Genomic DNA, 7243 nt, shown 5'->3' with positions numbered 1-7243 from the left:
GATAAGGTAAGTGCTAATAATTCTAATGATTTTACTTTTGAAGAGATACATGATACTTTCTATGAGTTGTTTGATGATTTGAAAATGCTATTTGTTAAAAATAAGGGACTTAAAAGGCTAAATCATTCTTTGATTGAAGAGAAAGCTAGCCTTCAAAAAGAAAGAAAAGTTGTTTGAAGGAACAAAATGAATTGATTGAAAAGAATAAAAGCCTTATAAAGGATACTGATAAATTGAAGCCTATTGTTAAAAAATTTACTTTAAGCTCTCAAAATTTGTAAATGCTCCTAGAAAATAGAAAATTGTCATTGATAAAGTTGGCATAGGATTTAATACTTCAACCAAACAAAAGCTTCTAAAAAATATATTTGTAAAGCCTACATTTGAAAAGCATGTTATTACTTATTTTAAATGTAATAAAGTTGGACATAAATCTACTAATTGTAATATGTTTAGATCTGAAAATGTCAAAGTGAAAGCTTCTTTTGAAAATGCTTCAACAACTTATTTTAAATGCAATCAAATTGGACATAAAGCTTTTGAATGTCATTCAAAGAAGATTGGAAAGGTTATTATTAAATAAATTTGAGTTTCAAAAGGATCTATTGTAACTAACCTTAAAGGACCCAAGAAGCCTGGATACCTAAAAAGACTTACTCATATTTTGTAGGCATGCCTAGCATCTCATGCATCAAAGAGGAGATAACTTTTGGTTAATGGATGCTTAGGGCATATGATGAAAAAAATGGTAATATTTGGTAAAGGCAAAATCATTGAAATCGTTCCTTTTATATTGCATTGGTAGGACATAAAATAGTTTGCTTAAATAGATGGATTTTCATGAATTTGATATGATACATATTGCCTTTGCTGAAACTCACCTTTCAATTTCATTTATATAAAATTTCTAAAATCTTTGAAATATGTATCTCTTAGCCTTCTCAATTGTAAAACTAAGTTAAGCTAAAATATATAAGAAACATGTGCTTGCCTATCATATGGACTAAAATATGAATGTTTTAGTTACTTATGAATGAAGTTGTGTATGCTTAAATGATCATATTGTTACTTCTGTTTGTAAATTAATTTATCCTTCTTGTGCTTCAATGTTTTCACTAGTATGATTCCATTATTCTTTTTTGTATCGTCAAAAAGGAAAGTAAGAAATTATGAATTATTTATTCTAAGATATGTTTACTTGAAGAAGGGAGAAAGGGTTAAAAATTTTTTTCCAAATTCTCAAGAATTTTTCAAATATATAGCTTTTTCATATAAGAAAGGGAGAGTCTTCGAAAATTCTTTTAAACTTTTATTATTGGTTATTGAAATTTACTAAGTCTTTTGATTAGCACTTTTATTGCAAACCAAATAGAGAATTATAAAGTTCATCTTCAATCTTTTGGAATATCGAGTGATTCATTTGCTGTGATTATTCTTTTGCATCAATTGAATATAAGGGTAGCAAAAAGAGTAAGCAAGATTTGAATCTTGATTATATATCATTTATTATTTACTATCTCTTTGATATATTGCTCTAAAATCTTGTTATGTATTGATAATCTTGTTTTTTAACTGATATTATCTTGTGTTTAGCTCCACTTCATTTCTCATTATTATGACTTTTGGTTCTGCTTATGCATTGATAAAAAGAGGAAAATGAAACATGTTTAAAAATAGTAAAGAATATGATAATTAGTGATGAAAAACAAAATCTCTTAAATCTTTTCATCTAAAATTTGAATTTTGATTTGATATTAAAATATTGCTATTTATTTGATTTTCTATTATGGCCCTTATCATTATTTTTGGTTTGATCAAACTTCAAATCTTATACTTATAGCCCTTAACACCAATATGATTGATTTTGAATAACATTTGAAGAAAATGTGCAAATGGATTTTTCAAGAAAAGGTAAGAGTAATGAAACAATATTTGCTTTGTATTCCAAGATTATGTAAAGGCTTAATTTTTTGATGAAAATTATATTTGAATTGAAAATATTTTGTTGTGTTTAATGATCTGAATTTGATCTTTCATGAATGCATCAATTATCTTGAATTTTCATTAGAAGAGTAATGTTTTGCTTGATATATCATGTGCTATGATTTGAATGTTTTCAATGCCATATCATTTGATCTTGAATTGTCCTAATTTGAATTTGATCTTTGATGCCTTTTGCTATCATGCAGTAATATTTTGGCAATAAAGGGAAAAGATAAGTTCTAAAATTGATCTTACATATTTATATCTTTAAGCTTTTGAGATTGATTTTGTTACAAAATCTTGAATGAAGTATAATTGAGTACATACTAGATTTAACACATTCTTGAAAATAAATTGAATGAATCTTTTATGAATTATATTATTTCATGAAGTATGTTTTTCAAGGCATCTATTTGCTTGCTTCATGTATTCATGAATTAGTGATGGATACCTCTTAGAAACATATTATGCTCTATTGAGCACATACTCTAGATTTTAAAATAATTTTTAATAAAAAATTATCTTTTAAAAAAATTCAAAGCTTTTGGTGCTTGATTTGGAGTTTGAGAAAGAAGATTAGTTCACCTATCATTCATCATGTTGATATTTTACTCTAATTAATGTTAAGAACAAAATAAATATGTTTGATGCTAAATATTTAATAGAAGAACTCTAGTTGTAGATAAATCAATTTATATTGTATTTGATGTAATTAGCATTTTTAAATCAAGAAAAATAGAATTAGATGATGATGCAAATTCTCTTAAAAAGGGCATGAAAGAAATAACACTAAAAAATCCTCCTTCTCAAGACCAAGAAGATAAGGAGCAAAAACAAAAAAAAGAGATTGGAGAATTGCAAGAGCTTCCTTCATCCACTCTACAAGCAATTAAATGAGGAGATTTTCATCAATTAAAGTAAATATACAAAGAAAATCTTAAAAAAATTTTGTATAGAGAATGTAAAAGAAATTAGCACCCCTATGAGCTCAAAATTGCAAGCTTGATCAAGATGTAAAAGATAAAGCAGTAGATCCTAAGCTTTATAGACATATGATCAGATCACTACTTTATTTAAAAGCAAGTAGACCTAATATTGTGTTTAGCTATGCATGTGTGCTTGTTATCAATGGAATCCTAATGAATCACATGGCATTGCTGTTAAAAGAATTTCTTTTGATTGACCATTCAAATTATTGGTTATGGTTTATGGTGTTCAAAATAATAATGTAACATTTGAATTTGTAACTAAATTGCTGATATTTTCATTAAATCTTAAAATAAAAAAAGATTTTGTATAATTAAAAAAGCATTAGGAATCTATGATCCACTTAGCTGAGTTTTCTTAGTTGAATTATCTTTTATGTGAATTTTCTTGTTTGATCAAGTTGGTTTTGATTCATTTATATTAACTTATTCTTGATTGAATTATATAAATTTCATATCGATTGAATTACACTGATTTATTTTGACTCATTTATATTGTTTAAATGTGCAATAGATTGATTTTGATATGAATTATGTATTGGATTGATTGAATGCATCATTTCTTAGAAATCCAAAATTCTGAAACTTTTTCTGTGCCAGATTGAGCTGACTAATGAAAAAACCTTAGTCAACCTAGATATCAAGACTGACTAATGAAAAAACCTTAGTCAACCTAGATATCAAGACTCTATTTTTAAATAGAAAGCTCTAAGGGATCCTATTCTTCATTTCATTCCTATTCATTTTGTCATCCCTTTTCAAAACATCTTGCCCCACCAAAATCAATCCTCCATTATTGTTTCCCTTGATTTTTGGTGGGATTTGGTCTTCAAATGGTTCCCAAAAAGCAACCAGTATTCTGTATGAAGAGGCCATGTCAACTCTCTCCACCAAATGCTCATGTTTCTAGATCTTCCAAGGAGTAAAAAAGAACAAAGTTTAGAAGATTAAAATCCTAGGTTGGGAATACTTGTGTATATTGGACTTACCTATTTGTCTCCACTTAGTTTGAGAATTATATGTTAATGTTGAATTCAATAGCATTGAATCTGAAGTGAAGAAAGCTATAATTATACTCAATATAGAAGACAGCTTTTCATGCCATGTCATCTTTGTAGAAACTTCTAAGAGGTTGTAACTTTGGCACCTACAATGATCGATCACTACAATGGATGGGATATTGAAAAGGTTGATGATCATTGGGTGAGAGAGGGAAGTGACAAAGATAAAGTAAACAAAGAAAGAAAAGAGTATTCTTCTGTGTCTGAGCAGCGGTAGTGAGAGCTAATTCCATTCACTTCAACAACTCAGTCGGAGAACACTATAATTCAAAGGGTCAGATTATGTGATGATCAGATGAAAGAATCAGTATGGCATATACATGATAAGCTATTGGGCTTCATGGAGGTTCTTATGCAATGGATATTGATCGAGGGAGACAATGCTAGGTTTGCTCCTAGACCATTGGAATCTAGAGACCTTCCATCATCTTCTTATCCATCTCCTACCTTAGACTTATACCCTTACCCTATCCATGACTCCCATAGGACATATCATGTTTTGCATGATCACATTAATTATTTATGAGATAATGACATATTTTGCATGATCATATTAACCTTATTGTAATTGTCATTTTGTAGTCTCATTTTTTGGTAAGAAATAGACACATCATACTATTGTATTTATTTATGCGATGAATGAGTATATCCTCGAATGAGTAATTGTTATTCTTTTTTAAATGATTGAAATGGTCATTGAATATCATTAAAATAAATATGCTTGCTTGGCATATATTTGCTTGAAATATAATATTGAATAAATGTATTTAATTATCACATAAAGGGGAGAAATGGTGAAAAATAATGCTTGCAAACCTAACAGAATTGAAGAAATTGGTTGAACGAAGAGAAGAAGAAACTTTTAATCTTTTGAGTAAAGAAATGTGCAACTTTTGATATTTTTACTTTGCTATTTGAGACATTTGCTTAAAATATTTAAGATGTAATCTTAAAACCTGCACCCTCTATAGACTGAATGCTTAGGATAAATCATACTTTGCATGTTTACATATTATTTTGTTACATGTCTTTTTGTAAAGGACATGCTTTTGTGTTTGTGTCAACATTTTTCTTCTAAATGATATTATCTTTTTCTCAAATGATTGAGTATTATCTTCTCTCTATAATTGTTGAGTACTTATATGATTGAATGGCTAAATGGTTAATTAACATTTGAATGTTTGATTGAATATTTATGTGATGAATTAAATATATGATTACCCCTTTTTTTTTATATTGACATAAAGTAGGAGAAACAAAAGAAAAATGTTTCATGTTATATGTTTTTATCTTTATGCTTGAAACTTTATAAATTTCAGCTACTACCAATGAATTTTGAATTTTCTCTATGCTTGATGTAATTCATTTTTGATGTATACGACTTGGCATTTATTGCATTCTTACTGATTTAAGGGGGAGAGATAATTCCTTTTGAGTATCATTGAAACCTTTTGCATATGTGCATTAATTGTAAAACAAAGGGAGAGAAAATCAGAAGGAAAATTTTATTGCATCAATTGAAAAGATTAAGGGGAAGAGATTAGAGATAGGAGGAGAAAATTTATTTAGCAATTCTTTTTGAAAAGTATTCTCTTCAAATTGCTTCATCTAAAATTCAAATTTGAAATATATTTTGAGACACTTTGAGCTTGTTATTTGATTTGGTTCTATGATTATTATTATATTTTATCTTGATTAATATCAAGATCTCATACTTGTTTTCAACTCAACTATAATTGATCTTGAATATTTTCAGCATCAAATCATTTAATTGTAGAATAACTTTGCATCCAAAATGCTTCAATATATCTTGTTTCTTCATGATTGTATTCTTAAGTTGAATAATTGATCTGAAGTTTAATTGTAACAAATTTGATTTTAATGACATTTTCTAGATTTTAAAAATGAAATAATTTTTGTTTGGTATCGAAAGCTTTTGTTAAGGGTAGAAATTTATGAAGAAAAATTATTCTTAATCTCATAAGTGCTTTGATGCATGGTTATTCACGTATGCATCCTTAATACTTTTCAAATACTCGATATTTAATCCTTGTGCTTTAACATATTATTTTTTAGCAAAAATATGGAGAAAACACTATTTCAATTTGATATTTATGATCTTAAGTAGAATAAAATTGATTTTTCTAAAATCTTTTGATGTATTTTAGGAATAGGAGAAATGAATTTTCATGTAAAACTTTTGTCAGTTTGAATTAAATCTCTCAAAGTTTAAGTGTAGAAATTGCAAGAAAATAGGAAGAGAAATTTTTTTTTGATCATAAAAAAGAAATGTGTCTTATAAGTTTTGTATCTTGATTTTCATCTTGTCATTATCTTTATCAGTTACATGAATTTATTTATGCATTTCTTTTATTCAACATAGTTGAATTTTTTTTTTTTGTAAAATGCTCTTGAGGTAATTCAATATTAAGGCAAAATTTTCTTTTGAAGTCTAATGGCTTTTGAAACTTTTGAAATTGGTATTAGACTAAATGTGTTAAGAAAGTTGGTATACTTTTTAAAGCTAAACCATTTGAAGAAAACTTTCATTTGAATTTAAATGGTTGGTATCAGATTTTATTACCTTGTTCTCTAACGCATCATTCTTTGCAAAAAGAAGAAATAATAAGTCTCAAATCTGATTTTATATATCTATATCCCTAAATTTCTTGAGACATGTTCTACACTTGATTTCTCTACAATTATTTTTATCTTTTTTGCAATTAACTACTTAATATTTTTTAGAAAAGGATGAGATATTCTTTATGAAGAAAAAGAGAAAATTTCTTTTGACTCCTTTCTTGTAAAATAAAAATGATATGACTCATTAGTTTTGACATGATTTATCATTCTTGAACTTTTAAGCTCACTAACAATTTTGATCTAAATTTAACTAAATTGTCTTTAAGCTTAAAAAGGGGGAGAAGTTGATTTTATTGCAGAATTTGATCTAAAATTTGACTTGATAAGTGAGATCGATGGAAGGGTATGCTAAGCTTGCCTTAGACACTATCAAAATGATCAGGTAAGTCACTTCCAATTAAAAACCATCGATCGAAATGTCAAACTTACTTTAGACACCAATTGGTTAATTATTTTCAATTTGACCAACCTAATGACTTAGGTTCAACCACTGAGTCTCAATCAAGGTCCATTTGGTCTAATCAAAGATATGAACTTAATCATCTATAATTATTATATTAAAAAAATTCT

The sequence above is a fragment of the Elaeis guineensis genome, chromosome 15 (genome assembly GCF_000442705.2).
Source record: "Elaeis guineensis isolate ETL-2024a chromosome 15, EG11, whole genome shotgun sequence".
NCBI classification, from domain to species: Eukaryota; Viridiplantae; Streptophyta; class Magnoliopsida; order Arecales; family Arecaceae; genus Elaeis; species Elaeis guineensis.
The sequence above is the reverse complement of the archived record's forward strand: the minus strand, read 5'-3'. Positions refer to the sequence as shown.